Raw genomic sequence first — 21975 nt, forward strand, 5'->3', positions numbered from 1 at the left:
GGGCACCGGAGCGTCTTCTGAATGGTTGGACAGAGAGGGTGGGTGGTGTGGTCAGTTTCAGCTGCCTGGAAGGGTGTCAGGGCAGTTAAAAAGGCTATTCGGAAGCGGAGCTCACGCAGGGTGGTGGGCATATTTTGAGAACTCCAGATCCATTCTGCATTCCTGGGAGAGGTGTGTTACTCCACTAGCAGACAAGGAGTTCTGGGTTCTGTTCTCTCAGTGGCCAGCTAGATGCCTTTGGGAAGACGGTAAGCAAGCCAGATGGGAGCCCAGCAGCAGCGCCCCACTAGTGAGTCCTCGTAACTCATATTGAGAGGCTTTTTTGGGGTGGGGAGATTCTAGTCTGGGTATCAAGATTCCTGTGTTTTCTCCCAGCAATTGCTCCTTGGTGATAGTCGCGGTAGTATATTATTATATGATGTCCTATTCGTTCTTGGGGGATGCGGGTGGTGCTGTGGGTTAAACCACAGAGTCTAGGACTTGCCAATCAGAAGGTCAGCGGTTCGAATCCCCACAACGGGGTGAGCCCCTGTTGCTCGGCTCGGTCCCTGCTCCTGCCAATCTAGTTCGAAAGCACGTCAAGTGCAAGTAGATAAATAGGTACCGCTCTGGCGGGAAGGTAAACATCATTTCTGTGCACTGCTCTGGTTCGCCAGAAGCAGCTTAGTCATGCTGGCCACATGACCCGGAAGCTGTCTGCGGACAAATGCCGGCTCCCTCGGCCAGTAAAGCAAGATGAGCGCCGCAACCCCAGAGTCGTTGACGACTGGACTTAACGGTCAGGGGTCCCTTTACCCTTTACCTATTCATTCTTGACAGGCTGCAATCTGAGAACAAACTGCATGAAACAGAAAAGTAAAGTCTGTAAGGGGCTCCCTTTGGTTAATTCCCATTAATTCACATTCCTTGCCTCCCTATCCTCCCCTGTTTGCAATCTGTAGGTGAGGGAGAAAGTAGCCTACCCAGTGATGGGATTTAAAGGTGGTCTGTGCTGTTGGAGTGGAAGTTAGGGCTTTTAGTGTGCTCTGTCACTCTCTTTCTCTGTCTCCCTTCTCAAAATGGGGCTTCGGAGAAATCAGTTCCCGACTTTGAGAGTATGCTGTGCTTGCATGTTGGCTTCTATTTGAGTCCGGGGATTAACTACCAGAGCCAGTGCAGGGATGGAGGTATGTTGGGTCAAACAAGTGTGCAGCGGGCAGCAGAAGTGACTCCAGAATCCCAACCCTTTCTCTGCCACAGCGGAACCAGGAGCAGCTGCTGTGCCTTGATTTCCCCATTCGAAGTGCTCTGTGCGGTTGCAGCCCAGTGGGGAACATAATAAGGCTTGAAGTGCCCTTGGAGCAAGGCAGATCCTGGAAGAAGAACAGGCCAGGCCAATTGCAGCTTTGCAAACTTGCTTTTGGAGGAAAAGGGGTTGTGCAGAGTTTCAGCTCTCTGACCTTGCTGGCTCAGTGTGCTGCTGTGATAGGCAGCCTGCCAGCTCATCCCAGTTGGGGGGGAAAAACACCATTGTACCCTGCAGTTGCAGTCTGTATTGCTGACTTGCAACTATTCCAGGGCCCTGCCCTATACGGGGACATTGTTAGAAGGACCGGGATAGGGGACTGGTTGTTTTTGTGGCTGGCTTCTTTTCAGTAGATATAATAATCTGTTACAGCTTGAGCATTTTAAGATTTAAAAAGAACATTTCTAAGGGACCAGGGATGTGTGGCCCTCCAGACTCACAACTTGCATCATCCCTGACCATTGGCCATGCTGGCTGGGGGCTGATGGGAGGCAGGAGTCAAAAGGCTCCCCACCCCTGTTCTAGCCCAAGCTAAATCTCAATTTTACCTGAGATGTGACCTTTATGTTGCATTCTGCATTTAGCTCTGGAACATGCAAAGTAACAACAGTGCTCCTGAGCATGTGAAGGATGCCTTTTCTCTACAATAGAGCAACTTGGTGAAGTCCACAGAGCTCAAAAGGAAAATCGTTCAATACCAAGCGGGAAAGGTACGTTAGAGTGGCAAGAGCATCAACCATTTTCCCCCCCCCCTTGCATCAGTGGCGTAGCGTGGGGGGTGCAGGGGGGCCGGCCGCACCGGGCGCAACATCTGGGGGTTAGGGTGAGGGTGTGCAAATTCACGGGTTAGGGGGCACAAATCCACGGGTTAGGGGGCGCAAATTACTTGCCTTGCCCCGGGTGCTGACAACCCACGCTACACCACTGCCTTGCATATAGTGGAAACTCTTAATTCATTTAGCACTGCTTGCCAGTGCCACCCAGATACCCTGGCTTATCTTGGCACTAAAGCGCCACTTGGGCTGCATTGAACCTGACACTCCAGAAGTCAGCCTTTCAGGTCAGAAGTCATGGCTGCCAAGCAACGTAACTCTCCTGTTTTTAGATGTTAACCACAGAGTGCAACAGCTACAGTTGTTTAGTTCTTAAGCTGTCTCTGGGAGCAGCAGCAGCTTGCTCAACCATATCCTAAAAAGTTCCCCCAAAGTCCAGAACTCTGTGAAGCAGCTTGTTTCATTTTCTGCAGTTAGGACATAGCAATGAGAACTGCTGGCTCATCCCATCCAACCTTTTGCCCCGAAGTTGTGATGTCTTCTTGCTAAAGCAGCCTTCCCCAACCTAATGCCCTCCAGGCATTGCTGGACTACAAGTTCCATCATCCCTGACCGTTGGCCATGCTGACTTGGACTGTAAACCCTTTTAACGGCCACCCCTTCAAACGGCTTCCAGAGGGTTAACCTTGCTAATCCGTTGCAGCACAAACCAAGGGTATGGTGGCACCTTAAAGACAAACTAATTTACAATGACATCAGCTTTTGTGGACTTCAGAAGATGCAGAATGATGAAGTATGGACTCCAGTCCATGGAAGCTATTGCCAGGATAAGTACAGTCATACCTCGGGTTAAATATGCTTCAGGCTGAGCGTTTTCAGGTTGCGTTCCGCGGCGACCCGGAAGTAACGGAACGGGTTACTTCTGGGTTTCGCCACTCGCGCATGCCCAGACATCACGAACATGCGCAGAAGCAGCGAATCATAACCCGTGCATGCACAGACATGCAGGCGTGGGTTGCGTTCTGCTCAGGATGCGAATGGGGCTCCGGAACAGATCCCGTTCGCATCCAGAGGTACCACAGTATTGCTAGTATTTAAGATGCCACAAGACTTTCATTGCCTCACTTAAAGTTTAGATGAATACTCTTACTCACCCCAAATTGCTCTGAAGGCAATTGAAGATGCATTTGTCGCATCCCGTAGGGCAGTGATGGCCAAACTTGGCCCTCCAGCTGTTTTGGGACTACACCTCCCATCATCCCTGGCTAACAGGATCAGTGGTCAGGGATGATGGGAATTGTAGTCCCAAAACAGCTGGAGTGCCAAGTTTGGCCATCACTGCTGTAGGGGTTTCTTGCTGTCTCCTATAACATCTTCACAGAACAGGTAATCCATGAGACCTTTAAATCCAGTCCAAAATAATTTGTTTATGTAGCTCAGATGTGGGAAATTTGTAGCCCTTCAAATGTTGCTGGATTGTGACCCAGCATCCCTGCCACTTGCATCATCACTAGGGCTGATGGGTCTTGGAGTTCAACAACATCTGGAGTAATAACTGATAGAACAGGCCAGGATTCCCTCCTGCTACAGTTTGGCAATTGCCCATTTTTCATTGAAAACTGCCCTAGAAATCTGACCTGCGGCCTCATATCATTATCTCATTGCTTTGGCACAGGGTGACCAAAGGCATTCAACTCATCATCACATCACACAACCTACTGAAAACTGCTTCCTCACTAGAGCAGTGTTTCCCAACCTTGTGCCTCCAGCTGTTTTTGAACTACAATTCCCATCATCCCTGACCACTGGTCTTGCTAGCTAGGGATGATGGGAGTTGTAGGCCAAAAACATCTGGAGGCACAAGGTTGGGAAACACTGCACTAGAGAGCACCTTAGCTTCTTCTCTACTTCAAAGATCTAGGCTGTTCACACCTTGTTCCCAGTGAATTAGATAAAAGAAGCCCCCTTAAAAGGGAATTTGTCTGCATGCTTTCTGGAGTGTGTCATCAATATTTAACAGCCCCCAAGTCTGAGGGTCCTTGGCATTTAAGCAAATATGCAGACAAGGAATGCAATAGTCCCTCAATCCCTGATAGATTGATTACCTGTGATACTGTCTTGCCATTCTCAGACGGCTATCATAACGTCCTTATGCAAATTATGGCACAGCCACACATGGAATCCTGTGTAATAATAATAATAATTTTATTAGTTATACCCCACCCACCTGGCTGGGTTTCCGCAGCCACTCTGGGCAGCTTAAAGCATATCTAGTCTCCTCGCCTCGAAAGGCTGTTAGGAAAAGGTTGATAACCAATACTGTAACCAATAAAGCTGGGGCCATATTCAAGCCAGAACCCCGCCCCCCAAAAAAAGATAAATGGGCAACCAAAATTATCAAGCGGATGGAGCCTTTCTTTATGAGGGAAGGTTGCAGCCTTTGGGGCTGTTTAGTTTAGAGAAAAGGCAAGCAATGTATAAATTATGCACAGTGTAGAGAAAGTGGATAGGGAAATTTCTCTCTCATACCACGAGAACTAAGGAACATCCAGTGAAGTTGAATGTGGAGGATTAAGAACAGACAGAAGAAAATACTGAGTGCCGGTTCCTGGAGACCAAAACTTGTGCTCAAGTTTTGCTTGTGCACTTCCCATAGGGGCATCTGCTGGACATCTGCTGTGAGGACAAGATGATGGAGTTAATGGACCACTGGCCTGACCCAACAGACGGTTCTTAGGCTATTGCATGGATATGGAAACCGATAATGTCAAACTAGCCAATCTTAGCAATCTTCTGGCCGATATAGGCTGATCACCACTTGACATTCCAAGGGCATGAAGAAAATGCATAGAAAGTGGTGGTGTTTGCAGAAATCAGTTCCATGAAAATTTCAGACTTTTTTAAAAAAGTTTTCTACTCCTTATGGCTGTGTGCATATGCTTTAAAGTATATGTATATGTACGCATGTATGCAAACAAATGTTGGCTCCCTCCGTCAGTAAAACAAGATGAGCGTCACAACCCCAGAGTCGTTCGCGATTGGACTTAACTGTCAGGGGTCCTTTACCTTTTTTTTTTTTTTTAACACATGTATGCATTACACTTTTAATCTCCCCTTCATCTCACGGGATTCTAGAGAATTTCTTTTCCATTAGTTTTGCCCTATCGATAATGACTAGCAAAACTGGGATATATACAAAAGAAAAAAAATGATTATTAGGGGAGGATAGAAATAATGCAAATATGCAGAATAGATATACAAAGTTCAGATGTCCCTTTTCCCATGGTTTGCTATGAATTGCAACATTGTCTGAGCTCCCCTGACACAAGCAGCAAACTTGTGCACACTGCGCGGTTGCAGGCCATGTTCCATGATGGGAATTGAGTCTGTATCTTGCAAGTGCCAGAAAGACACTGAGCAGGCGTATGGTGCTTGGCCTGGTTGCTGTGTGGAGAAAGGACATGTTGGAGTAAAATGTGGGGGTGGGATGGTGAGTTCTGTGCTGCTTTTCTCACATCTTACATAGAATGCGTGAATGCACATGATCACCTGTGCTGTTTCACTCCTGGCCTCTACACATGTGTATGTACAACCCTGCTGTGCAATCAGGGGTTCTGGAAAACCAGGCTTCTCCATTGCTCAGAAATATTCTTATATTGGTACACTCCATGTGCGTAGATCAGAGGTAGACAGCCTTGTGCTTGGTGGAACAGCTTTGCTTTTATTGGCTAGATAGATCGCCGAGGTTGCTGAGGTCCACCAGCTGGCTCAGGAAGATGGGCACTGAATTGCTGGACATGTTGCTCTGAGCACATGCTCAGCCTGGGAATCCAGCCTTCCTAGATTTCGGCAGCTTAATTTCGGAGCGGGCCTGGGGGAGACTTTTTCTTGATGCTTTTGTTAAGCCATTAACAAAAACCCTAGCTGGTCTAATACAAATTAGCTGGAGATTTACTAGTAGATGCAGGTGTGACTTTTGCTCCATCCCGTGTAGATCTTATATACATAGGCTAAGCTGAGAACATGAAAGCTGGGAGGGGGTGACTTGTTCAACCTTCCCTACAAGCCCTGGCACATATGTTCACCGTAATGTGCAAAACGTATTCATGAATGTACTGTACAATGTGGACTTATGAGGAGAGGTGTCAGTAGGGCAGTTGAGGTTGCTGCAGTGAGTTTGGGGAGGAAGATCAGCATGGTCTCTTGACCTTGTCATAGGGTCTTCTGGCCCCCACTTCACTCCACCCATACCCCCCACCCCTTGGGAAATATGGGAAGGACCAAGAACAAGCCAGAAGGATGGAGCAAGGCCAGTGACCGAATGATTCCAGATAGGTGCTTAATATCACAAACGGGTCGTTGGAAAAGGTTTTCGTTCCGTTTTTAGGTTCTTGCTTTTTAACCTCAGGTTTTCTGCAGAGAGAGTAAATCCAGATTAAATGGGGTGGAAATACAGGCTGTCGTTTTGATGCTGATGACTTTGTATGGATGCGGCAAAAAATTTGCACGCATGAGCAACAATAAACACCAATCGGAAGCACCCTAATGTGTGCAGAATGAGGCACTGCCGTGCGAAAGAGGTAGAAGAAAGGACGTCATAGTGAAGGGTATATGGAGTATAGGGGGGCTAATTTCAGAGGCAGGAGGTATCATTTATGGCTCACTGTCCCCTAGCGCCACATTTCATTCCCGCACCCGATAAGAGGGCATACCACCTGTTCAGTTAAATGGGGCAAAGTAAAGGGGGTGTTTTCTGGCTTTGAAGACCCTCACAGCCATTGAGATGGAAGCCTCCTCTGAACTGCATAGGCCTTCTTTGAGTTCCATTTCTGGGTTGTGTTAGAGCTGCTGGCATCCTAAATTTGTAATTGCATTGTGATGTCATCTGATGGTGAAAGGCCGGGCGACAGGGGCTTACCCAGTGAAGTTTCTCAGTCGTGCAAGAATCAGGGTGCACATTTATTTAGACACACGGCCTGCACTACTACAATGATTGTACACACACACACCTTCCAGTTGGATCTTGGTTTCTTTGCAGATGTTATGTGTACGGGGTTTGATTTCATTTTTAATTTTTTTCTGTAACAGTGCTCTCTCTGGGGTTCTGGGATGAAAGCCAAGAGGAATTGTTGAAATTCCTTGGTCATTCGCATTCATTTAGCTTTGTATAACAGTGTTATGAAAAGTAATAATTACAGTTGTTGGGAATCTGCTTCAGTACAATGGTTGACTAATTTGTGTGTGTGACTGAACAGGAGTTTTAACAAATTAATAGAATAGTTTTAACAAATTAATACTTGGAATGTTTGGGCGCTTAATTTGACCAGTCAAATGACCAGCTTTAATCCTATGGTTTATCAAGCAAGGCTGGGTGGGAACTTTGTGCCGCATAATGCAGTTTTTTAAACATCACATGAAATGGGCCAAAGAATATGAATTTAAACCTTTAAGATCAGTAACCATGGAAAATAAAACCCTTTTAAGTCACAGAGATTTCACAGGTGCTTAAACAGTCCCTTTGGAATAAATGGAAGTGAGCAGTGCTTAACTTCCAACTGCCGCTCTATTTTGGCACTCTAGAAAGTCTCTGCTAGCCTACTGCAAAAAGGCAAGTTCTATCTTCCTCCCAAATTTTGTTTAAAACATCTTCCATTCTCAGTTCCCTTCTGTCCCATTCTACACTGTATAGCACACATCGACTGAAGGCATTTGAGCTCCTAGACTCATCCCCTAAGGGCTAGAAATTTTCAGTTCATGAAAATTTAAGAGTTTCTGGATCCTGAATTGCTGGCTTCTTAATTCTGTGCATACGCAGCCCTCCCATGAGCATGCGAGATATTGCAATTTCCTGGTTCTAGTTCCTACTCTCCATCATTTTGGGCCGGCTGCCTGTTCTGCAGAAGCGTCTACAACTTGCACATAACCAGCGGAGGTCAGTGTCTAAAATGAGAACCCTTTCCCCATCTCTCTTGGTGAGAGAGAGGGCGTGATGACACTCTCAGCGGCCTTGAGGAGCACTGGTGTCTGTTACACGCTGGGCAAAGGCAGTGGAAATGTTAACAGGTAGAGTGACAGGGCCTGGGAAGTTGCCAGCGGCCCTCGGCTGGCAGGGGCAGGGGCCAGCTTGTCTCAAACTAGGCACTCCTGGGTTCTTTCTAGAAGCAGATCTGTGGCAGACGTACGAGAATCCTCGGCCCTTGCCATGACTGTGGCCATCACCCTGGGTGACCTTGGAGTACCAGCTACCTTGATTTGCTATCCCATGACTTCCAGGTCACAATCCATCTGGCTCAGAGCCGAAACAGGCATGATGTGGGAGATCTGCAATCCAATCTCCCAGCTTTTTTATTAATAGGCCAACCACCAGGAATCTGATTTTGATCAGGGCAGCCCCATAGTGTCTGTGTTGTTTTGTGTGTGTGTGTGTGTGTGTGTCTAAAGGCTAGAAACTTCTAGTTTTCCCCATGCATAAAACCTTAGAGTTTTAGGGTGCTGAGTTTCAGGATTTCTTCCTCCCACACCATTTTCTCTGTCTAAATCCCCCCACCCTCTTTCCAAAGCTCCCTGCTGGAGGGGGAAACACAGGTGCCTGTCTTTTTCCACCAACAGTTTCAGTTGGGACACATGGCAGCGGAAGGAAAGAATTAAATATACCCTCCCCAGTTCAAGAGGGAGGGTTAGTTAATTGAATACCTCCTCCCAAATGCCACTGCTCCAATCAAAAGAAGCGCCTTGTGGCTGCTGCTTTAAAAAGCCGGGAGAATTGATCACAGATTCCTGTGTCTGTGATCCATGTCTGTTTTCACCGTCAAAGGCATGTGTTCTCTGCACCAAAAAGAGGGGAGCCACCAATGTTTAAAGTCATATAGAAATACACACAGGACTATGCTTTGCTGTTTGTTTGGGTTTATGTCCTATGGTGTGAACATTTATCTGAGTAGATTTGGGTGAAGACAAATGTATTTTCTGGAGTGGTCAAAGCAGTGAGCCTGCTTGTAATATTGGCAATACAAGCCTGCACATCAACACAGCAATCACTGGATCGGTGAAGGAGTCAGCCCTATCCTTATGTATCAGGAGGCATGTCTCACTTATTTAAAATGATTTCTTTAAAGAAGAGGAACAAGCTCATTGATATATATGTACAGTGGTACCTCTGGTTACGTTCGTTCTGGAGGTCCATTCTTAACCTGAAACCATTCTTAACCTGAGGTACCACTTTAGCTAGTGGGGCCTCCCGCTGCCGCCAGCGCACGATTTCTGTTCTCATCCTGAGGCAAAGTTCTTAACCTGAGGTACTACTTCCGGGTTAGCGGAGTCTGTAACCCGAAGTGTTTGTAACCTGAGGTGGTTGTAACCCGAGGTACCACTGTACTTACATCCTTCACCTTACAAAAAACCCCAGAAGAACAGCTCCAAAGATGGTTCTCTTTATTCTTCCTTCCTTCTCCTTTTCCAGGAGAAAATGCTATCAAACCACACTTACCACTCATTAAAATGGTATATATGTCTTCACCTGAGAAGCTTACTTGTGTGTGTGTTTTTATCTTCTTAGAGTAGCCCTCCACATGTTACTGGACTCCAGCTCCCATCCACCAAAACCTTTGTCTCCTCTTTCCTTGCTCATCTTTTTGTAATGCAAATTGGAAGGTCTCTGGTTCTGGCTGCTTTCTTGTTCTGAACAGCACCTACCATGCTGCTGAAGTTGACTACAGTGCTAAACAGTAGTAGCCAGGCAGCTGCTATCCCATAGTTAATCCTTGCAACGTCCCACTTCTTCAGCGGCTTCACTGCAAAGGGATCGATAACAGCTTTGCAGTGTGGCGCTGACTGCAGTGGCAGTTCGGTCCTGTGAGCCCTCTCCTCTCTGTGAGCTGACCTTGCATCTTCCCTTACGCACAAACACCCTCTCCTCCCTTCATAGCAAGGATGGGTTGCATTTTGTATCATCTCAGTGTCTTATTTGGAAAAGCATGTTCATTTGGGGTGTTTTTATATAGGGACTTCCTTAGAACAGTTGTGACCTCACCTGCACGCTTCGTTTTTCCTTTGTCATTCCAGTCATTTCACTGTCACCCCCCCCCCCAAAGCCAACAACAATGGGAAGGTCAGAGAGACTTTTGCCAAACCAGTGTCCTTGGAGAACAGACCATTGAAGGCATAAGGATACAAGCAACCCCTCGTTTATGTGTGTTGAATATATGCGTGACCGTGCATAACGCCAAACCGAAGTGAATTTTAAAATTGCAAAAGGAGCCCTAAAAGAGCCTAGTAAAGGTAAAGGGACCCCTGACCATTAGGTCCAGTCGTGACCGACTCTGGAATTGCAGTGCTCATCTTGCTTTATTGGCCGAGGGAGCCAGCGTACAGCTTCCGGGTCATGTGGCCAGCATGACTAAGCCGCTTCTGGTGAACCAGAGCAGTGCACGGAAACGCTGTTTACCTTCCCACCGGAGTGGTACCTATTTATCTACTTGCACTTGACATGCATTCGAACTGCTAGGTTGGCAGGAGCAGGGACCAAGCAACGGGAGCTCACCCCGACACGGGGATTCGAACCGCCGACCTTCTGATCGGGAAGTCCTAGGCTCTGTGGTTTAACCCACAGTGCCACCCGCGTGCAAAAGAAAAGGCAAAAAATGGTGCAAAAACCGCACCTAGCAATCCCACTAGCCTTTGCACCAACTGTGAGGCCTGTGGAGAGTTGGAGTTTGGTCAAGGAGGTTTGGAGGAAGTGATTGTGGTGCAGTGCTACTGTTTAGGTTTTTGGTTTTGCAAAGGTTTAGAGAGTGTTTGCTGGCTTTTCAAATGGTGTTTCAAATATATGCGATTTCACTTAAATGCACGGAGCCTCAGAACGTAGCCTCCACATAAATGGGGGGGGGGCACGTTTTGCCTGGATAAGAAACAAAATGGCAGAGTCAGATAATCAAAAGCCATTTTGCCCAGGATAAACAGCATGCCCTCAAGGTGCGGGTTACAGCCACCATCAGCCTCGGCCTCCACAGCCAGTGACCAGGGTTGATGGGAGTTGTTGTTTAATACCATATGGATGGCAACAAATTATCTATCTCAATCTAGCCCAACACTGTGGATTCAGTCATTTTATTTATTTTTACAATTTATTTTCTGCCCTTTTTTCCGTAGGCCTCGGGTGTGTGTTTGTGTGTCAGTGAATTCAGACCAAATATTATAATCAATTAACTTGTACCATCAGTTATAGACATTCTCTGGTGGCCAGTCAGATGGCCCAAAGAAGTTATATAATCCAGGCAAGAGGTGGATAGCTGTCTCCTCTTGTTTTGTCTCCCAGTCTCCAAACAATTGTGGTTAATAGCTTGCAGCAGATAACTCAGTGGAGGATTTGGCCTAATTCATTTTAGAATCCATCTATGCCAGTGGCCTTCACAGCACCCTGTAGCAGTTAGGAAAGGTTTAGTTGATAAACCATCTGTCACTCTGCTGATTAATTAATGAAAGCTGGGTAAACTCGAATATTCTCATCACCTTTTGATGAGGAAGTTCAAGATAACTTGCACATTAGATAAAAAACATTTGCTCCCTTTTAAGAAAATTCAACGTGAGCAAACCCAGCCACCCATCATTGAAAAAGTTTTCCATCTTCAACAGTTTCCTGCTTTTAATTCTCTATTAAAATAAACTGCTTGGCAAAATCATCATCATCATCATCAGAAACTGCACATGTACTTTTTCTGTGCAGCCCTGCTGATAAATTTAAGTCGATCTCTCGATTAAACTGCTTAAAACTCGCAGAACTGCTTAGATAGCATAAGTTAAATGTGGGTTGTGCTTCTTTGTCCTGAACTGCATGTCAGTCAAGTTGGTTTGATGAGTGTGGTGCTGCCTAATGCCAAGGTTTCAGGTTCGATCCCTGTATGGGACAACTGCATATCCCTGCATTGCAGGGGCTTAGACTAGTTGATAGGGTCCCTTTCAACTCTACAATTCTGTGATCATATAAGGCTACATTTGGACCATCAATTTCTGTCTTACAGAGTCAGGATAATCACACGGCTCCCGTGCAGCCCTTTCTCTCCTCCCTTCATGTGAGCAGCCATCCTGAGCAAACCAGGAAGTCAGCGAACCATAGCTTCCTGTTACATCTGAACTGGGAAACTATGGTTAATGGCTTCCAAACAACTCAAGACCTGTAAGCCAAGCTTTGGAAGCTGCAAACCCATCAATTATTGGTTCAGACAATGGGGAAGCTAGGGTCAGCTTTGGTTTCCTAGTTTGTTCAGACACTCATTTGAAGGGAGGAGTGAAATGACTGCAAAGGATTTATGTTTTTTTCCAGGAACTGATTGTCCAAGCTAAGTCTGTGTGTTCAGGGACAGTGAGCAGTTTTTTCTCTTCTGGCTTTCTCTGTTACTGTGTTTGTGTGTGTGTGTTCTTAAAACCTCTTTCATGTTCCCCCTTTGGGCGAATTTGCACATATATGATGATGGTTGCACAATGAGTCTGCAACCACATTTGTTAAGTTGGGTCACCCAAGATCAAATATCACAAACATAACTTTTCATATGTACCATCTTTGAAGTGGAAGCAGTTTACACGTTTAGCGATGAGTAATTGAGTGACGAATCAGGTTTTGTGTGTGTGACTCCGTCCTCAATTAAACTTTTCCTCTAAACTGCTTCAACTCCTGAGGGTATGTTCAAGCAACAGCTTGTTGTGTTCCTTGTTCGGTGCCCTTCTGACTATGCATATCAGAAGCACCATGCCCAGTAACTAAAATGACAGCCAAATAAGGATGCTCAATTTACAGAGTTATTGTAGAAAGGGTTTTTTCTCCATATAACAAGCAACAAGACCCAAGTGGCATAGTGCATGCTTTGCATGTGCAAAGAACATTGGCTTATTCCAAAGGTGGGTACCTCCAGGCTGTTTCACCTAATCACACCCACCTGTCCAACGTCTGATATCATATGTGATGTCAAAGTGTGGAACAGGTAAAAACATGGCTGTGATGGGCTGCTTTCAGCTACTCGTCCCTCTCTAGTCCATTTGTTCAAAGGAGCTCTTCTCAGTACACTTCAGCTGATCAGCACTGAGAAGGGGGCCTCTTTGAAGTCAACAACTGATATCATAATGACGACAGATGACTAGGCAGGTGCAAATCTCATTAGTGAAATACAGTTTCCCTACCCTGTTTTAGTCCTTGGTGTCTCCAGTTAATAGCTCACAAGCAAGTAGAGTTGGGAAAGAATTCTGTCTGAGATCCTGAAGAATTGCTGCTGGTTAGGTTCATTTCAGACTTGAAATACTCTGTGGGCCTCAGGCGCTTCCTTCCTCTTTCCTACTTCTTCTCTTGCGTTCTGTGCAACATAGATGTTGAGAAAGTGGTATTTCGGTCAGGTGGGACTGTGCAGGTGGAGTACCAGTTTGAAAGGGCAATGGTTTAGTTGCAGGCAAGAGTTTGTGCATTGAAAAGCATGTAACACAAAGTATTTGACATTAAAGGCTTTAAAGGCTTAGGTGGGCATTTTTTAAACCAGGCTTCCTCAACCTCGGCCCTCCAGATGTTTTTGGCCTACAACTCCCATGATCTCTAGCTGGCAGGACCAGTGGTCAGGGATGATGGGAATTGTAGTCTCAAAACATCTGGAGGACCGAGGTTGAGGAAGCCTGGTTTAAACAGTCTGGGATGGCATGGCTGAGAGAGACCTCTGTTTCAGAAGAACCATTCCTTGTCAGAGTAGAAAATAGTAGCCGCCTGAAGCTTGTCTAGCTCTGTTTGCAAAGTGCAAGCAGAGTAAAGCACCCACAAATTCATGACTACATTGGAATTCAGGTTTATAACCCCACATAAAGACCATGCTTGTCCTGAGTCTGTAAGAGGTTAGTTACATGGCCAGGTGGATTGCATGGCACAGCTCTTGCTGGATTGTACCATTTTAGACAGCAGGTGGGAGGTGTGAATGAACATGTTTGAATGCTTATTCTTATGGGGTGCAGGGAGGGGAGGAAACTCGCCGAAGACAGAAAACTGGCAATGCACAGAGCATCGCAGGTTCAATCCTTTCCTCTAACAGGCCAGTTTTCAATGCTTTAGATGTGCCCCTGCAGTCTAAAATGCTCCAGTTTTGTGAGTGCTACATCATGCAATCATGTGAAGCTGAGGCTCCAATACTTTGGGCACCTCATGAGAAGAGAAGACTCCCTGGAAAAGACCCTGATGTTGGGAAAGATGGAGGGCACAAGGAGAAGGGGACGACAGAGGACAAGATGGTTGGATAGTGTTGTCGAAGCTACCAGCATGAGTTTGACCAAACTGCAGGAGGCAGTGGAAGACAGAAGTGCCTGGCATGCTCTGGTCCATGGGGTCACGAAGAGTCGGACACGACTAAATGACTAAACAACAACAACATCATGCAATTCTGCTGCCTTGCATCTCAGTTGTTAAGCATCTGGGAAGATGCTGCCTTTGTCCAAGAGCGAAAACAGAGGCTGCAAACCATTTCCAGCCGCTTGTAAGCTGCGGCATCTCCCCCACTCCACATCCCCCTGTGAATCTCTAAAGTCCTGGCCAAGTGTGCAATGAAGTGGGAGCTGTTTAAACAGCTGCCGCACCCTTTCCTTATTCTCTGTGTCCCTGTGGAGGCGTGTGAAGGGATTCCAGTTTATGCAAAGCCCCAGGCTCTGTTACTGGCTGGGCTGGGAACAGTGCACTCTCTTTGCCTTGTTCTGTCTGACATGTGTCTTCAGAGCAGGGCGGCTCCTCTCCTAAGAGGCTGGGAAATTCTTGCCTCCCTACCCAATGCCTGGAAAGCCTGCAAGGCTTGGCAGTGCACCCGTTCTGCTCATCCGACCCGGTGGCTTTTCTGTCACTTGACAGCTTTTGGGAGGGATAGGAATTTTCCGGCACCCCATGGGACAGCCTGGTTTGGCTGTTCTCCACCGTGACCAGAGTCACCTTCCTTACCAGAGCTGGGCCAGCACTGCTGGGATGAGGCAGACTTGCAAAAACAGCCCAAGTCCACATGCACTGCTGTACGTTGCTTTGATTTCACAAATGGTGGGTGTGCTTTAGCTCATGTTCTGTTTCCTATGAGAAAGCAGTTGGAGCAGGGACTGGGAAGGGGTGGCCCTCCTGAATCCAGCTCCCACTAGCCCCAGCCAGCATGGCCAATGGTCAGGTTTGTTGTTGTTGTTGTTTAGTCGTTTAGTTGTGTATGACTCTTCGTGACCCCCTGGACCAGAGCACACCAGGCACTCCTGTCTTCCACTGCCTCCCGCAGTTTGGTCAAACTCATGCTGGTAGTTTCGAGAACACTGTCCAACCACCTCATCCTCTGTCGTCCCCTTCTCCTTGTGCTCTCCATCTTTTCCAACATCAGGGTCTTTCCAGGGAGTCTTCTCTTCTCATGAGGTGGCCAAAGTATTGGAGCCTCAGCTTCAGGATCTGTTCTTCCAGTGAGCACTCAGGGCTGATTTCCTTCAGAATGGATAGCTTTGATCTTCTTGCAGTCCATGGGACTCTCAAGAGTCTCCTCCAGCACCAGACTTCAAAAGCATCAATTCTTCGGCGATCAGCCTTCTTTCTGGTCCAGCTCTCACTTCCATACATCACTACTGGGAAAACCATAGCTTTAATTATACGGACCTTTGTTGGCAAGGTGTTGTCTCTGCTTTTTAAGATGCTGTCTAGGTTTGTCATTGCTTTTCTCCTAAGAAGCAGGCATCTTTTAATTTTGTGACTGTTGTTAGGTAGGGCGGAGATGTAGACCAGCAGTATTTGGAGGGCCATGAGCATGCAATCAGGGGTGGACTTTGGTCCTTCAAATTTCAGTGGCGCCCTGTGCAAGGCCAAAATTCAGCACACCCCCCCCCCCGGGACTGATGGGAGTTGTAGTCCAAAGCACATGAAGGGCATCAGGCTGGCAAAGGATGAATTGGGGTATCCTTAAGCAAAAATATTTTCAGTCCACCAAAGATTTAGTTGAAGATTTATTTCTGTAATAGACTGGCAAAACCCAGATTTAAAGCACTAAATCATCATCTTTCCTCCCAAATCCTTTTTGGTCAGTGTGGAATCTTTTTCCACACTAAGATCCCCTATAGAAATAGGAGTGTGTATGTTTGTTTGTTTGTTTGTTTGTTTGTTTGTTTGTTTGTTTATATTCCCCAGAGTGGCTGGGGAAACCCAGCCAGATGTGTGGGGTATAAATAATTTTGTTTAGTCATTTAGTCGTGTCCAACTCTTCGTGACCCCATGGACCAGGGCACGCCAGGCACTCCTATCCTCCACTGCCTCCTGCAGTTTGCTCATAAAATCATTATTATTATTGAGATATTTATAAGCAATGAAATGCTAAAATAATTCCACAGCAGCGTATAACAGAGTTCAATGAGTCAAACAACTGCTAGGTCTCGGTGAATTTTTTTTGCATATAAACATCCTGAAGTTGGGTCATGTCAGAGCGGGGCTTGTTGCAATTACTCATTAATAGAATCCTCCTTTTGAATAGTTTCACACAAATAGAAAATGGCTATATCCATCTTGGTGTGTCAACTGCAGAAATGTCTAAAGCTGAACAAACTAATGAAAGCTGTTCCTTTGCAGCTATTCATATATTACTTGGCTTGGGAATGGACCTGGGACTTGCATGCTCTCCCCTTCATTCCACCTCTTTTTAGGCAGAAAATGAACTTTTGAAACCCCACAAGGAAAGCATGATCCATCTCATTGGGTCAGGGAGATCCTGCATTTAACTTTTAAATCATCACATCATTCCCCCTGTTCATTAGTTACCTTCTGCCCAAGATCAGGCAGAGAGGCAGAGAGGGGAAGCTCCAAACCTGAGACCTGCTTGGAATAGAATAATTTCCCCCGAATCCCTGAAGTCAAGTAATGTCTGAATAGGCCTCTAGTTTCCAGCTCTTCATTGCTGTTACCATAGTGCATCCAAACATTTATCCACAAACCATGAGCAAGGATCTATTCTAGATCAGTATTTCTATTGCATTTTCATTTAATTTTAATTTTTGCTACTCGTAGTCCCAGGACAAAGCTTTGCACGCTTTCAATACATACATCCTTCCTTTTCCTGGATTAGCACACCTTAGGTTATTGTGCCTTCTCCTCCCTAATAAGAAATGGAATTTGTGCAGTTGGGTCATGCACAACACACAGCACCCCATAAATTTGATCCAGATTACTAGAAAAACCTGGGGAAGTGGGGAGGGAGACATTTGAGGCAGGAGGGTGAACTGTTTTGGCTCTGGGTTTGTAATTAGCCAGGTTTAGCTTCTGCTGGAAGAAGTTAGCGGATTCTATTCACAATGAAACCTGACATTAATTTGCCATGGGAAAAACAACAATAATAAACGGTTAATGGAGGAAAGGCAGGACAAAAAAAATATTGAAAGGGCTGGGGACGCGAGTTGCATTCAACGAGTGTATGTTCCATGTACCTGCGTGCACAAAGAGTTTAGTTGTACACTCATACAGTTTTTCAATGAGTGTACAGTCTTTGTGCCTCTGCACACAATAATTGAGTTGTTCAAATCAAGCATATACTCTTTCACACAAGAACTTGTACACGTGTACAGAGAACATGAGTTCAGTGTAACATGTGAACAAGGTAAACTAGACCAATCCTGCAAAAGTGTGTAATACCTTAATAAAAGAAAAGCTTTTCTGTTACTAACCTGCACACCACCCCCAATATCTTCCCGATAACAAGAATGAAATAAGTAGGTCTCAGAAGGAGCTATGCACCATATATACCGTATTTTTTGCTCTATAAGACTCACTTTTTTCCCTCCTAAAAAGTAAGGGGAAATGTGTGTGCGTCTTATGGAGTGAATGCAGGCTGCATGGCCATCCCAGAAGCCAGAAGAGCAAGAGGGATCGCTGCTTTCACTGTGCAGCGATTCCTCTTGCTCTTCTGGCTTCTGAGATTCAGAATATTTGTTTTTCTTGTTTTCCTCCTCCAAAAACTAGGTGCGTCTTGTGGTCTGGTGCGTCTTATAAAGCGAAAAATACGGTATATTCTCCTTGGGTAAGCCAGTGGCCATTTTTCCTCTGAGACGCTTCTGCTAACCTAAGTGGTCACTCTTCAAGTGGGAGAGAATGTAGGAAAGGGTCATTTGTAATGCAGATGAGGATTTTGCCTAATGTGACGTTTTAAATTTACATTAGCCAACCCAGCTGAAGCAGAGAGCTCTGAAATCTAAGCCTTCTGTCTGAAAATGCCCTGACCGGCTGCCAATTTGGATTGACACCCGCAACTGAGATGATGCCATTTCCCCACTGTGGACCTTGTGGGCAAACACTAGACTCAGCTATCATTTCTTGAGGGTCCCCATATGGCGCTGTGTCCTCGATTCCTGCCTTTCCCCTGAATACTAAATCTCTCTGTGATGAGGCAATTGGCGCTGGAGTTGGCTCCTGCCTTTTCAGCAGCTGCCTGTTGACAATTTATATTGTAATCACAGAAACAGGGGCCAAACAGCCAACCAAGGCTGGGCCCTGCTCCAGCTTTATGCCAAGAATTTATTAATTATGTTCTGCGCTGTCGAGATCCTTATGGGGGCGTGACTGCCCAATGAAGTGTCCCCTTTGCAGCATTTCAAAGCCTAGTCATACTTCCTTGCAATGCAGCCAGCAAGCCAATCAAACCTTTGCCTGTGCTGTCAGTGGCTGGGGTCTCCAGTAGGTTAGACTTGGAGAAGTGCAGCTCTTGGATCTCAAAGTCTCCAGTAGCATTGCAAGCCCATGTGGTTCTGTATGGAAGTGTCAGCATGGAGTCCCCCAACGCAACGTGCGATGATAAGGGTATAATATATGCAGTCCAAGATGTGTCAGCCGGGGATAGCGAAAGAAGACTGGAGCGAGACCCAGGACAGAGGCGTGAGAAATGGATGGGCCAGAATAGTAGCCCAGGGAACTCCCAGAATCTTTGGCCCGCTGGCTGATGGACCGAGCCCGGTTTCAAATTCAGTCAACGTCACTGCCAGGTCCCAAAGGGAGTTGCGTTGGAAGGGACCCCAAGAGGCATCTAGCCCAACCCCCTGCAATGCAGGAATCTCAGCTAAAGCATCCATGACAGTTAGCCATCAAAGCTCTGCTTAAAAACCTCCAGGGAAGGAGAATCCACAACCTCATGATGGAGACCATTCCACTGTCAAACAGCTCTTACTGTCAGAACGTTTTTCCGTATGTTTGGTTGTATGTGCAGGATCACGGGCGCTTGCTGCTGTTTGTGTGACTGGTTGGAGTTTCACAGGCCAGACGGCAGCAGATAGGTTTTCAGGGGGGACACTGGGTGGCTAAGCAACTGGATTTCTGTGGTGTTCACAGGTGCAGTTCCGTTGAGAATTAACAACGCCCTTCCCTGCCTTCCCTGAACCTCTCCCTTCCCACCCCAAACGAGTGTATCATGTTGATCATGTGATGATGATGATGATGATTAAGTTGCAAATCTTTCATAATTCCTTTGCCAGTGGAGTGGAGGGTAGCACAACTACTTAACATTCATGGAAAACTTAAAGGTAAAGGGACCCCTGACCATTAGGTCCAGTAGTGGCGGACTCTGGGGTTGCGGTGCTCATCTCGCTTTACTGGCCAAGGGGAGCCGGCGTACAGCTTCCAGGTCATGTGGCCAGCATGACTAAGTCGCTTCTGGCAAACCAGAGCAGTGTACGGAAACGCCATTTACCTTTCCACTGGAGCGGTACCTATTTATCTACTTGCACTTTGACGTGTTTTTGAACTGCTAGGTTGTCAGGAGCTGGGACGGAGCAACGGGAGCTCACCCCTTGCGGGGATTTGAACTGCCGACCTTCTGATCGGCAAGTCCTAGGCTCTGTGGTTTAACCCCCACCGCCACCCATGATGGAAAACTTACGAGCGTACAAACACATTGCATATGTTCAGTGCTCTTTTTTTACACCACTTTTTTTTTAGTTGTTAAAAAGTGTGGCGCTTACTGTAACAACTTCATGTTGAGTGCCAGCACCTGTTTTACGTGAAAAGAAAGCACTGCCTATGCTAACCTGGTAATCCTTACAAGAAGAGAAGGAACTGTTACAGAAGCCAGTGTGATGGAGTGGACGGGGTTTTTTTTTGGGGGGGGGGTATCAGATCTCTGCTCGCTGGCCAGTCCCACCCCCCAAACAAATCACTATCTCTCAGCTGATCTACCTTGCAAGATTGTTTTGAGGATATCATGGGACTGGCCACATCTTTATCACCCTGTACTCGTTGGAGGAAAGGGCGGGATATAAAAATGTGATAAATACAATAAATATTTTTCTCTCACTCCCATGTTGCAGTGGAGAAGGGCGATTTGCCTCCCGCCACCTAGCAAGTCCATAGCTAAGGCAAGATTTGACTCAGGAACTTCCCAGGCTCGGACTCCACCAGCAGCCATCTTTTTAAAGTCACAGGAACCCTAAAACTGTGTGCAGTTTTGCTTAAGTGCCGGTCACCCTGCAGTACACACATTCCTGTTTAACGTAACTGTGACAAAGTGCAGTTAACCACCTAGTGTCACCATCCATTTGCATGAAGATGAAACTTAAAATGTATCATGCTTTGTTCTCAATTTTCAGTTGGATCTCTGGGTTGCTTTTGTCCTATAATCAGCAATAGCAAATGAGAGAAATCGAGATGTCTTGAGTTACAGGGTAAATAAAGGATAAGAGGAAGAAGTGAAAATTATCAAATACAAGCGGGGAAGGGTGTTGTCCAGTTGGGGATTCTCAAGAAAAGGGCAATATAATACAGATTTCCACAGCATATGGATGACTGGTATAATATGTAAATCTAGATCATCATGGAAATAGGTCATAGATGTCCCTAGTGAGATTTCCACATCCTGGTGGGGTTCCAACTCCCCCCCGCTCTTGGTCCTCCCCCCCCCCACAACTATGCCAAACCATAATTTATCTGGGCTTCCGTCCCTGCAGGGGCAGACTTTTGTAATATGGCACCCTGAGCAATGACAAAATCCCCCGCTCCCCCAATATTTCAAACTTTGAGTAGCTACTCATATAAATATATGTTGTTGTTGTTGTGTGCCCGCTCAGCTCAGCACCATTTTCTGGGGGAACTGCCTGCAACACCCTAAATCCGGCACTGATCCCAGATGTGAGGAACTTATTTCACCCTGAGGGCCTCATTCTGTTTTGGGGAGCCTTCTGGGGGGGGGGGTCATTGCCTCCAGAGGCAAAAGCTGGCAAGCCACGAATTTCCATTTTTTCCCTTTGTTCTGCACACACCCCTCTGTAGCAAGCGGGGATAGATCCTAGCCAGGCAAAAACACCCGAGGAAAGTTTGACGCAGGCCCCATGAGGGGAGTGGCTGGGGAGAGTCCTTAGGCCGGATATAGGCCTGGGGCCAAATGTATGCCCCCAGGCCAGATGTTCCTTACTTACCCTTGCCTTATCTCTTTGTTCTTGGAGGCTGTCCAGTGCTTGTTCTGTTTCCCCTTCCCTTAGTTCCTGGGATTATCACATACATAGAACCTCTGTGTAAACGGTGCAAATGGGGGTGGGGAGCAATTTGCTCAATTCTCTCAGCTCCGTGGCAGCCCAAGACATTTCATTGCCTGATGCAGAAAATCCAAATTCTCTGCCCGCAGCAGTGATGGGGGAGGGAAAGCTAACCATAGTCAAATGTAGCCTTCAGTGTTAATTCTGAAATCTTGGCCACCTCTTCCAGCCCAAGCCTAGGGCTATTCCCACCCCACTGATTTACAGACAGCGCATGACCAGCTCCTCATTGGGTGTCTGGCTCAGAAGCCTCAAAAGTAGCTGCCATAGCTTGGCAGGGTTACGTGGTTTTACCTTCAGTTAGATTAGATGGTAGGAAGTTGGCCTTGTAGGCGTAGCCGGCTATATTCGCTGACCACCATTTCTTCCCTCTCCTTCCTCCTCGTTTTCCTC

The 21975-nt window shown here is 46.5% G+C and overlaps 1 protein-coding gene and 1 long non-coding RNA gene across 11 annotated transcripts in view; one reads left to right on the forward strand and one right to left on the reverse strand.

The window, feature by feature from the left end:
* The window catches only part of ZNF385A (zinc finger protein 385A), a 197635-nt gene that overhangs the window by 131699 nt on the left and 43961 nt on the right, over nucleotides 1–21975 (forward strand). The window lies entirely within an intron of this gene.
* LOC309363042 lies at nucleotides 584–21966 on the reverse strand. The gene is made up of 4 exons (XR_014165187.1): nucleotides 21466–21966; nucleotides 13228–13397; nucleotides 4164–4241; nucleotides 584–838 (listed from the first exon to the last, which is right to left on the reverse strand). It is a non-coding gene; the product is annotated as an uncharacterized lncRNA (long non-coding RNA).

Source organism: Podarcis melisellensis (assembly GCF_964234715.1).
Source record: "Podarcis melisellensis genome assembly, chromosome: 2".
Classification (NCBI taxonomy): domain Eukaryota; kingdom Metazoa; phylum Chordata; class Lepidosauria; order Squamata; family Lacertidae; genus Podarcis; species Podarcis melisellensis.